General features: G+C 45.8%; 1 long non-coding RNA gene across 1 annotated transcript in view; it reads left to right on the plus strand.

The window, feature by feature from the left end:
- LOC142765727 (uncharacterized) overlaps positions 1-737 on the plus strand; it is a 327820-nt gene extending 327083 nt beyond the window's left edge. The window contains exon 4 of the long non-coding RNA XR_012884374.1: positions 622-737. This is a non-coding gene — a long non-coding RNA (uncharacterized LOC142765727). The remainder of the gene's footprint in view (positions 1-621) is intronic.
- Positions 738-12909: the final 12172 nt, after the last annotated feature.

Here is a 12909-nt window from a genome sequence, read left to right on the forward strand (position 1 = left end):
GGACGTGATACTAGGTCAATATTTGCTTTCAAATGGTGCCCGAGATAAAACCAAATATCTCGAACTAGTTTAATAGTGTGTGTCCGTACCTCTGTAGGCTACCGAAGAAGAAATAAAGTGGGAATAACAGCCATTTTATTGTGTCCGGGTTATTTACGACTTTGGGAGGCTATCAGGATATTACAAAAGTCGGTGTAACTGGAAGCGTTTTAACGACCGCAGCCGAGGCGGTGTCTGTGATGGGCTGAGCACACCAAGCTCGACCGAAACGTTGTTTTCACTTCTTTCTGCAGAATAGCACCACAGATTTGTTCATGTTTTCTGCCAACTTGGACAGACCGGTTCCATTTAGTTATATTTGCTGCAGTTTCTTACTCGTCGTTCCCGTTTATCGCTTTTATGTGCCGCCGCTAGAGGTCCACTAAACTTTGGGCAACTCACTAACAGGAGATATTCGAGATGTCGTCTCCGTTCTTTTTTTTTAATTAGACACGCTACATCACCTTATCGCTCATAAATCTTCTTTTATCTCTCTAAAGCTGTCGCTCTACTTTTCATCCACACGCACCCAAATGTTCCGATTTGTCCTTAAAGTGGTGGCTGTGTTTTCTTTTATTGCAGGGGATGCACCTGTTTATTCAAGTAAATGCAGTGACCAAACGTGGGAGCGCAATCTAACGTTCTCAAAAACAACCGCTCAAATGCAATAGTGAAATAAAAAGTATTTTGTCTATGTATGCAGTTGGTGTCACAGTTCATGGTTTTATGTGTATTTAACTAACAGAAAATATAGTTCTTTGATACTGGTGTTTATGTGCGTCTGTGTTTGCGACTCTAAATGATCTGCTGCTTTTTTTAAGACAATGAGTCACAAGTAGTTGTTGTGATATATTCAGCTGCAGGTAATATGTCTATAGATCTGTTAGGGGAAACATGCTGGACTTCCCGACACCGTTGCAAACAGAGTGTGAGTGGCAGCATGGTTTGGATTATGTCGGTCATTCATCAATACACTCTTTCTAATATTCAATATACTATTTCCGATCTGAAAGACTGGGTCGCCCAAATTATGAGTGGTTGCCGTAGGGAGAAGGAGGAACGATAATTTATTGAAGCGTTCTATACACCGTTTCATTATTACGCAAGGTTTAGTGATGGCACCGAGTTCCTTTGGTTGCTGCACTATTTCATCCATGAGCTACATCCATGATCTACATCCATGAGCTACATCCATGAGCTACATCCATGAGCAATTGCGTTTCTTTTGTCGAGAAAAGCTTGAGGGAAAACGCGATAAGCGTTTTCTGTTTGATTATGCTGATGATAAACTTTCTTCGTTCAGCGCGTAGCACGTCATTTACACATCGGGCAGCAAGATATATATAACTATTAGAGGAATAATTTACGTGTTAGAAATAAGAGTCAAGTTCTTCCTTTTTCGCTACCGAGGATACGTTTTAAGATAACCGTGGCTCATGAAACCTATGAAAACATTGTAGGTTAGCGCTACAGTTAAGTCCACGAAGTGTAATTGACACCAGACGCCGTGTTAACCTAGTGTTAACTAGAAGCGCATCATTTTCCGCTATTGCCATGGACGAAATAAATTGACATGACGCTGCAGCTACACTGTCAGCGCTTGGACAGCTTGCATGGTTGAAAACACTGAAAAAATTTTAGAAACGTATGCGCAACAGTGCTAAAGCTCTCAAGTGCAGAGTTCACTCAGTGATCTAAGCTAAGTTGTGGCAACTGGGAGAGATTTCGCAGCCGCGAATTACTCAAGGGGAGCTTCCTTGAGCTGCTGCTCAAAAATACTGCGTTGAGAATATCCTAAGAAATTGAACGAACGCTTATTATTGCACCTTCAAATCATTGTTCTGTTTTGTGACTTGACTAGAACAACACTTGCGAAGCGTGTCCAGCTTCAAGACACATCGCGCCTATGAAGGACAGCATTATTTTTAAATTAATACCTTCGTGCTTTTGTCGGAGGAAGATTGATGCTATAGAACGAATACTGTGCTCAAATTTCGATTCTAACTCCATGACAGTTCACCGCTCAAAACCTTCTTGTAATACGTGTTGGAGGCTGCTGAGCATGCGAGCGTATTAGTTGTTATGTCATTCCTCTTTTTTTTCTTCTCTATTCTTTAGCTCCCATTTCCACCCCCTTGTAGAGCAGCAAACTGGGTGCTCTACAACCATTTTGCCTTTATTTCGCGTCTCTCTCTCTCCATGCCATGATCGCGAGTTGCCTCGCACATCTTTGTTGTCGGCATCTCCTAACAGTCGGCGTTTTTCAAAGCTGTTCCTTTGACTCGACTCCCCCCTTCCCCTGCTATTTTTCCTTCAGCAAAGGCGATAAGTGCCCTTATAAAGGTTCATTTAGGACCCTACAGTCATGCTTCTCTGCATGCACAACTCTAGGTCGACGCTAACTCGTACGGATTCAGCGGAGTCCGGAACACCCTTCCCGTCTTGCCTACAGCATCATCATGCTCGCCGACGCTCGCCGGCTTCAAGGCGCTTCTACAGCGCGCAGCTCGGAGCACGTGCCGCGGTTAAGGGTGTGCCGGGCGTGGGCGGATGTGGTCATCTGCGCAATGTAATCGAATTAGGAGCGAGAGTGAAAAAGGGGCGAGAAGAGTAGTGATGAGGCCGGAAATATGGTGGCCGGTCTGAACGAAGATGTAGAGTTGGCAGCGCATGATGGAGCCTCTTGCCGCGTATACTGGTTCGCCGCCGTGTGATTTATCGATCATCACGGCCGAGGTAAATTGGGGCTGCTTGCATTGTTCACCAACGGCCGTTGCGGCATCTTTGTTCTCGGCTGTTGTGGATTGCTATGCGCGCACTGTTTGTAGTCTGGTAAACACTGCTCTTTTGTATTGCATAACGTGCACTCACGCCTGCATTCTTCTTAATTTTCGTGTGTGCTCATTCAAGCGTAAAGCTTTGTCAAAGGCTGTATCCGTTTATGTTTATTGTGCATGTGCGCTGCTTTTCCGAATCGGTAGATTTCGCGTTTGAAAATATCATGAGAGTCGTGGTTAGGGAGAGATGTATACGCCCTCCTATAGGATGGAGAATTCTTTCGGAACACAAATGGATAACTGATCGATGGTAACAGGCTGCATTAATGATAGACTTGTTACGGGTGTTCACGCTATTCGTATCAGGTGTACTGGTGGTGTCGCTAGAGTTGCTATTGACGTCAATGATTTCATGCATGCTAATCAGAAGGCCATACTACAGCAGAGACTTTATGCAGTTTAAAAGCTTGCTATTTGGACAGCGCATGACAATGAGAGCTCTTTATATAATTTTCCGCTAAAGGTGAGACTGTCGTTTCGGTTGTTCTCAGTCACTAGTTCCTCAATGATTGCCATCGGTCTGCTGATCATCGGTACAATTGCAGATGACTTGGCAGGCTGTACAAGCAGGTGTAAGTGACAGTTGAGGACAGTGCCTATGAAGTGCTCTTTTGTGAAACACCACTTTTTAAAATTCAATCTAGACCATTACGTTAAGATACGCCCCGAGGACGTCCCTGGGAGGTACTGGGCGTGAAAAAATATCAATTATTCAGTGCACGCGTTCTAGGAGTGCTGCCTGTCAAAGCAACAGGGGTGGAGAAGCAATCCGCAGAGCTTGTGCTTCAGCCTTGCCTCTTCGTGCGTTATAATGGTTTTAGTTATCCCGTGGTATAACAGCTCCTAACTATAGAGCACAAGAACACGAGCTTGGCTTACAAATGAGCTGCGAACTTTGATGGCATTCATTCGCGCATTAATAGCTGCTCTAAACACGCTGATACTCTCGCTTCGCTAGCTGTGAAAGCGTGCCGCAAACTGGTTTATACGCATGCTCCTGCATGCGCATAAACCTGAAGTTGAGGAACAACATAAGAAACGCCTGGTTAGCGTAATGGTTTATCTAACAGGGGAAGTAACAGCTTGAATTTGCGAGCAAGGATAAATGTTCCACAAGACAGTTGTGAGCTGGTTTAGTGCATGCACGTGCACGCTTGTGTATCAAGGAGAGTTAAAGAACAAAAGCGCAGTGATCGAGGGCGTACCCGGTGCCTTTGGCATAGCTGCAATATTAATACTGCCCCTTCGCTTTTTGAAGGCTCTTCTTCATCGTATATAATTCGCCGTTTCCGTAAGCCCATACGCCCGCGCCTCTTGCTTGGTCAACCCACTACACCAGGGTCATGCTGCCTGCTGTGGGCATTGTTCACGATGTATATACACCTGGGCTTATTTTGCCATAGCTCCGAAAGGCATGAGGCGAAGCAGCAATGTTTAGTAAGAGCGTATTCAATTAATTGTCGGTGTTGTCGCGGTGTTGAAGTAGCCGTTGCGTTGGTCATTCAGTTGTAGACGGGCAACAGTTCTGACGCAAGACTCTGTTCCGTAAAGCTAATTTGTACGCATATTCGCAATAATTGCCAATTTGTAAACCGATTTGCATACACGCAGGAGCACGCACCACGAAATTAGGCACAACACGCGGAAATCGAGGTAGATGAATGCAAACAAACGGGACGCGAATCACTGGCCAATGCGTGTTCCATTTACATTTGCGCTTCGGTACCCCCGACCCCCACAAAGCAGATCGACGCGAGGATGCCTTTCCATCTTGACACAATAAAACCCGGATGTGAAGGTCGACAGTACGAAATGAAACGAACGAGAAGCTATTCACTATCTCAGGCTGCCATAGTAAGGCACGAGAGGTCAAAAAAGGCTGCCGGGTGTGCCTTTCGCATAAAGTCATCACGCTTTCACTGTGTTGCCCTATAGCGCACGCCACGAAACGCAGCGAAGCGGGAGCTGTCGAGACCGGTCAGTTGGACGACGACGGCAAAGTAGTAGACCAGTCGCGTGACCAGCGTGGCCCCGCAGGAGTGACACAACCGGGTAATGCGAAGGTCACGACGAGAGCACTTCTCTTGCGAGGATACGACGATCCGCTATAAGAACGGCTCCCTCATTTCTTTCTCTCTTTCTCTTCTTTAGTCCTGTTTCGCTTTGAGAGATCTGTACTATACCGTGCCTTTACTTTTGTTACCTTCATTTTGTTTCTCGTAACTTAGTTATTGAGTCGTATTAACTTAGGAGGTCCCACCTTGGGACCTCCTCCTGCATATTTGTCTGCAATGTATTGCATCTTTAGCATCCCTAATAAAAATTGATCGATTGGTTGGTTGAATGAATGATTTATTTATTAATTGACTGATCAACTGATTGACGCGCGTTGAGTGAAGAGAGAAAAGCAAGACGTAAGAAATATTTTTAAATGCAGGCGTACACTGCAACAATAATGATAATTCTTGTGGTTTTATGCCTCGAAACTGTACGATATTGTTATGAGGGAGGCCATCAGAGCTCTGGAATGTTGGAGACTACCTGGGATTCTTTAAAGGGCTCCTAAATCTAAGTACAAAGGTGTCAAGCATTTCGCTTCAATCGGAACACACCAGCTGCGACTGGGATATGATCCCCCGACATTATGGTGAGCACTGAAGCACTACATCTACTAGACTACCACGACGGCTTGAGAGTACAACAAAGGAGGTCAGAAAGGTCAAGAGTGGGAAGCAAGTATTGCAGAGCAAATTCGATACCCGCTATGTCGAGGGACGGTGTGACAGTGGTGTTGATTTGATGAATATATGGTCGTAATCAGTATTATAGTTAAGATGAGGATTGAAATGTAGAGTGCGCGAGGACATGCATTATACAGCGGAGAGAGAGCTAAATGTGTGCAGAATGTGGGCGTGTGGTAGGGGTGTGTGCGACTCAGTGCTAAACAGGTCGTGCTATAACATGCGAGAATGAGTAAGCTTTGACAGGTTGAGACTAAAGTGCAGATTGTGACGCGATACAGTGAGGGAGCTCGGAAATTCTTATGTTTTGGCATTGGTTGGGAGCGAGAAATCAGCGTTGTCCATTAGCGCAAAGTCACGAAAAATGCAAATAAAATAAATAGTAAATATGTTTGCTTCGAGTGAGAGCCCAACCCAGTCCTATTGCGGGGCAAGCGAGCGTTGTACCACAGTGCGACGCCATCACTTGAAACTGCTTCGAGAAAACAAAAGTTACATGAATGTCATTTAGTAAGAGGAATCTTGTTAACGAATGTAGTAATGTAGTATTGCGTGGCCGAAGTGTAGAATGACACCAGATGTCAGAACATAGGAATGTCGCGACGAGAGGATATTGCAACCCCCATTTCCCTCTTTTTACAAAGCGCTCAGACATATTTAGTGGTCATCATCAGCAAAAGCATTAACAATGTGAAAAGCTGCATATAGCTCGCGTAAGGAACAATTATGACGTAATGGGCACTTCACAGCGGTACTTGCAGTTGGCGTACTGCGATAGTTAGAAACGGCCAATGATATGCGAAGAAACTTTCGTTTCCTTGTGACATGGTTGAGGCATCCACTTCGAGCTGAAGCTGGCTAGCAATGTACACAGGGTTCGATTGCACTATCGTGTTCGATTCTTGAGTTGAAGCTCAGGTACCCTCTGTTTTTTCCCTGAAAGGTGCATCCGTCCTTCTGGGATAATCAGATAGGATGACCGTGAAATGTACACGAACAAGTTCGTGGACCATAAACAAAACTTTTTCTTTTGCGCTGCGGTAGGTTGGCTATACATTGAATGCTCAGTGGTGGCTCCAAGTGGTGCACTCAATATGTCCACATAGAGATGTCTATCTAATACATAATGTTCGCTACGTGTGCTGCATGACTTCCAGGGACATAGATACGACGCGTTGTGTCTCACGGAAGGTGTAGCTCTTCGTTAACGTGCATCTTTTTATCTCGCTGCTTCCCTCTAGAGTGGCGCTCTTGATTTGTTCTGAAGTTGGATATGTCAAGCTATGGCTAGTATTTCCCTTTATTTATGATAACAGCTTGCTCTCGTACGATGGAAACAACAAAAATACTGATTCCACATCGGAACGCGAGAAAGATAGATCATGGCGACGATGATACGACTGATTATCTTAAATCAGAATGGCTGAACTGCCATATCAAGTGTTTTTATGAACACATGCTTCTAGTGTAGATCCGGGAATGCCAAACAACAATAGAATCTGCGTTCTACAGCCATGTTATTGAGAGGCAGATGATAGTGAAGGTATTACTAGATTACAAATCTACCATGCTATCATAGTCATTTGAAAGACTACGTATGTTTAAATGTATGATATATGGGGGGGGGGTTGTTTGTAGTTGTTGAGTGAAAATTTGTTTTTCAGAAGAATAATACATCGTCATAAATGTAAGTCTAACTAGATACGAAAACGAGCAAGCTTAGACAGGAGTGATTAGCGAAAAGACGCTAGTGCATAAAGTACATGTGACTTTCCTCTGTCTTGCGGGCTTAAATGCTACAAGTATCAGTTCACAGGAAATTTCCAGTTGTGCTGATTTTTTCGCTCGAAAGTTTTCGCTAACAGACGCTTGTAGTCTTGCGTCCAGTGGTCCTTGACAATATCTTTAGTCTCTGCAGAGGGAGGGAAGCAGAGTGTCAGTAGCGTTTACGCGTCCTTTTCGAGCTTGGCTTATGAATTCAGCCTTCTTGGTGTGTGTGGGAACAGAAGCGTGCTATATATATTTTCGTAATTATTTGCTGGTACGCTGCTGACGCCAAAGGGGATCCGGTCTTCTCTCCGATTTTCAGAAGCACAGCTACACAGCTTTCGCCTTGCGTAGATGACAGCCCCCTGATTTCGACATTATCTGTGCGAGAGTACTGCTCGAGGTCTGCCATAATTCTACACAGCTTTTTACTTTTCCTTGGTTAGGGTTTCATTTTGCGCACTCACAGCATCGTACATATCCCTGGATTTTTCCTACAGCTCGTTGATCATGCGTGAGCTTTCACGCATTTTTGCAATTTCCAGCCGTAATGCTTCAACATCACGAACAAGTTCTGCATTACTAGGCATTACTATAATCACGGGGGTAAACTTTGGCAGCAGCACATGCTACAAGCTTTAAGAACGTAGGCGGCAAATGCAGCAATCAGGCGAAAAGCTAACCGGTGAAACCAGAAAGGTATGGCTTAGGGGCGTTCCTTGATTCGACGGCTGCTGCTGCCAAGTGCGTTGAAGTTCGGGAGACCGACCAAGCACCGTGGTCTTCTGCTGCCCCCGCTCCGTACTGCAACCTGGATGGGTCTCTATGGAAAAACCCTTAAAACGTGCTCTATTTTAGCCCTCGCATTAAGCTTTAACAGATTAAAAAAAAAGAAACTGGGAAGCGATCACAGTCCTTCGTCGCATCGAAAATGAGTGCGATTCTGTAGTGTAGTACGCACAGAACCTTGTGCCAACTACTTATTGTTATTGTTTACTAAGAAAAAAAAGACAATTGTCGTGGATGACAATTGTGTGTACACCCTCAAGATAAGTGCTCGAAAATCACCCATAAGCAAAAAAAATTGCAATGTTCCATTAGCTAACAACAATGATTTACAAGTTTATGATAAAATGAGTGTGAGCAGTATCTCCTTTTTTTTTACTGCGATGTAGGCTTATCTTAAGCATGCTGTCCTAGTAACAACGTAATCTGCACGTTATTCGCAATGTGCACTTATTCTACACTGATAAAAATCATTCTCGTTACTTCTTTATTGTAGGCCGAACTATCACTGCTGCCCCACCTCGTTCATTCCCAAATCGGTAAAAAAGAAGACATAATTTATTACGTCTTATCATGTGGGTAATCACATAGATGCAGTAAATCCGTCTATAAGTATACTGATTGTCGGGAACCTCCTTAAACGGTTTCAATTTAATACGGTACTATGTTGGCGAGCACACAGTTGCATACAATGTTTCAGCATGCTAAGTTCCATTCATGAAGAACCTTTACGTCCTGAACCAGCTTTAAACATCAGAAACGACATTCAGATTGCACAAGTTTCATTCCTAGTATTCCGACGTGTGCAGGTATGGAGTTTGAAACCGGGAGAATAAAGCCCTGCGACTCTAATGCAACACTATAAAGACACTGATGTGGTTATAGAAGTTGTTGTCACAATAAACCATGGCACGTGTTGAGTGTAGATGGCATCCTCTAAATATAGCTTGGGTTGTCTTACTCTGGCATTGGTTATTAGAGTAATACCTGATGTTTTACGTTCCAAAACATGAGATAATTGTGAAACACGCCTTGTAGTGGAGAGCGCCAGAAATTTTTACCATCTGGTTTTCTTTAACTTGCTATGATGTCCCACAGTAGACGAACCTCTACCATGTCGCCTTCATCAAAATGTGACTGACATGGCCGGGATCAAGCCCGCGACCTTTCGGTGCGCAGCCAAGCACAGTATCCACTGTTCCACAGAGGCAGATGCTGTAGCGTGGGTTATTAATCCGCCGCGGTGGTCTACTGGCTAAGGTACTCGGCTGCTGACGCGCATGTCGCGGGATCGAATCCCGGCTGTGGCGGCTGCATTTTCGAAGCAGGCGAAAATGCCGTGGGCCCGTGTGCTTAGACTGGGTGCACGTTGAAGAACCCCAGGTGGTCGAAATTTCCGGAGCCCTCCACTTCGGAGTCTTTCATGATCATGTGGGGGTTTTCGCACGTTAAACCCCACATATCAATCAATCAGCGTGGGTTATTTGTGAGCCTACCATTGTGACTAACCCTAAGAGACACACAGGTGGAGGCGAAGGGGCTGAAATGACAGCGCAAAGCCAATTTCATGAAGGTCCTTACTTTGTTTTGATACAGCACTGGGTGTATGAAGACTGCGGTGAGCCTTGGCTAAAAAATTATAATAAGGAGGGGAAGGTTATCGAGGATTAGGTCGCGAAGGCCCCATCACGATTTCACTGGGAAAACGTGACCGCACGAAGTTCTATGAATCATCTCCGCATTTCTCGCAGCGCCTCGGCAATCCTCCCCCCCCCCCCCTTTCTTACACTTAGGATGCCGCAATGTAGCATTCAACTAGACGAAAAAAAGATGTCTGTATGCATGCAGCATGTCTTTGGTTCTATTCTGCACACCCAGCAGCTATATCGCTTACAAAAGATGCGCGTGACACCAGGCACCCTTTGTGGTGCTTCCTAACAAGTTAGCGGTTTGCCGGCGGCGTCGTCATTCAAGATGCTTATCGGTGGCCACTGCGCGTGCATGAGATGTGATTGTTCGCGTTTGCGTGTCACTATCGCGGGGTTGATTTTTCTTTTTTAGATGCGGAGCATCTAATACTCGAGGCTTGTAGTGCGGCGCCGTCCGCAAGCTTCCTCCTCCTTCTTCCACCATCTGTGCATCCCTTCCTCCTCTACACACCGCGCGCGCTTCACTCCTCCACCATCTGTGCACCCTTCCTCCTCTACACACCGCGTGCGCTTCTCCTCTTCACGAACATTCGCTAGCTGTATAATGTAGCACGCATGCGCCGTCACGCTTCGAGAACATCGGCAGCTGACGCGCGCGCATGCGCCGTCGCGCTTCGAGAACATCGGCAGCTGACGCGCGCGCATGCGCCGTTGCGCTTCTCCCCCTTCTCGAACATTCGACAGCTGACGCGCGCATGCACCGTCACCCACCATCTGTGCCGCGCGCGCTTCTCCCCTTCGAGAACATTCTACAATTCTCCTGATTCTCCAGTGGACGCGCATGCGCCGTCGCGCTTCGAGAACATTCAACAGCTGACAGTGCATGCGCCGTCGCGCTGTATATATACTCAAGGTCGGCGCTCGCTCGCTCAGTTGCCGCTCGTCGGTTGGTTTGTACGGCGCGTCGACGTCCAAGGTCGCGGTGAAATGAATTCCAACGAATCCACAAACACAATGATCGACGTCCCTTCGACCAGCGCCGCCCTTTCGCATACGTGTGTACGTGTTCACTCATTTAACACCCCCTCCTACAACCACGTTAACCAATTTAGCCATCGACCCAAGTAAGTCGCAATTTAACACCCCATTTCGCAACCACGTTAACCAATTTAGCCATCGACCCAAGTAAGTCGCACTTTAACACCCCGTTAACCAATTATATGGTCCGCATCCTCCTCAGTGTTCCCCCGAGGGAAGCGGCGGGCAATTTTTTTTTATCGCTGGGCAGATGAGTATGATAATTGTGAAACCATGCATGATGGAGACGTCATCGAATTCACCTGCTCGCCCTTCCTCGCCCGTTTTCTGCATGGTGACGCCTCGTAGCCCCTTCTTAAATCGGCGCGTTTCTGCGTTCGCGGCTTGGCCATCGATCGAGCCTAAGTCTGAACCACCGTGCTGTGAAACAGGCACTTCGACGGCCTATTATTCTCACTTAGCCGTTACAGCTGATCATCGCAGTCGTGGTAAGTAGAGGATGACTAATGACTCTTGATGAAGTCACATTATGCAGTAAGATTCGACAATTTGGGTGTCTCTGTACCGGGAGAAAGATGTACGAATGATCGCTTCTGTTACCGACGATTTGTGAAGCGGTCGTGGATAGATAGCTCGATAGCTTATGCAGGGGCTTCTCACGAAGCAAGCCGCGATGATGGATGGCGTACGTGTATAGATTGTAAAGGCCTTGAGATGCGGAAGTACTCTGCCCGTTATTTAGTCAGAAGACCATAGAAGGAGCATGAAATGATCAAAAATTGGCTGCGTGATGCCGTATTACCTTTTCCAGGTGCCAGTTTTTTCTGTATGATCATTGACATCAGAAGTGAGATGACAGCGATTGTTCAAACGTTCGCATTAATTCAACGTTGCACCCTCGCTGATATCTTCCGTGATCTTGTACAAGCCAGATGCGGGCAACTTCAGATTAATGTTACGGTCGAAAGAGAACATTTATGCGGTGGCGAAAACGCTACAGCAGTTCAATCGTTCAGTTGCCAACAATCAGCAGGGACATTTATTTTTTCAGATGCACACTGGCTCATTTCATTTATTATTTCTTTTTCGGGCGTGCCAAACATTTTGACATCGAGCCGCTTCGCAAGTGTGAATCTTGGCCCTTAGGGTTGCCCCAACGCAGTGGTCTAGTGGATAAGGCGCTCGGCTGCTGACCCGCAGGTCGCGGGTTCGAATCCCAGCTGCGGCGGCTGCATTTCCGATGGAGGCGGAAATGCTGTAGGCCCGTGTGCTCAGATTTGGGTGCATGTTAGAGAACCCCTGGTGGTCGAAATTTACGGAGCCCTCCACTACGGCGTTTCTCATATTCATACGGTGGTTTTGGGACGTTAAACCCCTCATATCAAATCAATGGTCTTTAGGATTGCTGAAGAAGTGACTGCTGTCAATGAATTCGAAAGCCATTCAAACCTTCATTGGTTTTCTGCCAAATCGGAATCCTTAATTTAGTTCGTAATGTAGCAAAAGGCTGATTCTTCTTAATAACCATTGAGGCAAGTGACAGTTCACATCTGTATGCATGATTTCATTTATTCCGTAAAAAAAAGTTTCCCAAGAGAGAGAGAGAGAGAAATAAATAAAAGGAAGAGACAGGAAGGTTAACCTAGACGAACTGGTTTGCTACCCTGTAAAGGGGTGGGGAAAAGGGTCGGAAAGAGGATAGGTATAAAAAGATATAAAATAAATTAGAAAAAAAACCACATGCGCACGTTTCCTCAGAATAACAGTAATAGTTGACTATGTGAGGACGCTACTGTTTACGTAGTTGATTTCTACTGTTTTTCAAATAAAGACAACCAAACCCTGTCTTGAAAAATGGTAGCGTCACCGCTCTGCCATTACCGTCATTTCATGCCTTAAATTCTTACTGCGTACACAGCACCGAGTACCAACTACATACAAGAGCAGCCGTATACGTCCACAAATATCCCCTTCAGCGGGCAGGCCGGGGTGTAAGGTTCGTCTCAGTGTCCTCCCTCTCTACATAGCGATGTATAAGGCTGACTTTACACT

The sequence above is a fragment of the Rhipicephalus microplus genome, chromosome 6, assembly GCF_043290135.1.
Source record: "Rhipicephalus microplus isolate Deutch F79 chromosome 6, USDA_Rmic, whole genome shotgun sequence".
Classification (NCBI taxonomy): Eukaryota; Metazoa; Arthropoda; class Arachnida; order Ixodida; family Ixodidae; genus Rhipicephalus; species Rhipicephalus microplus.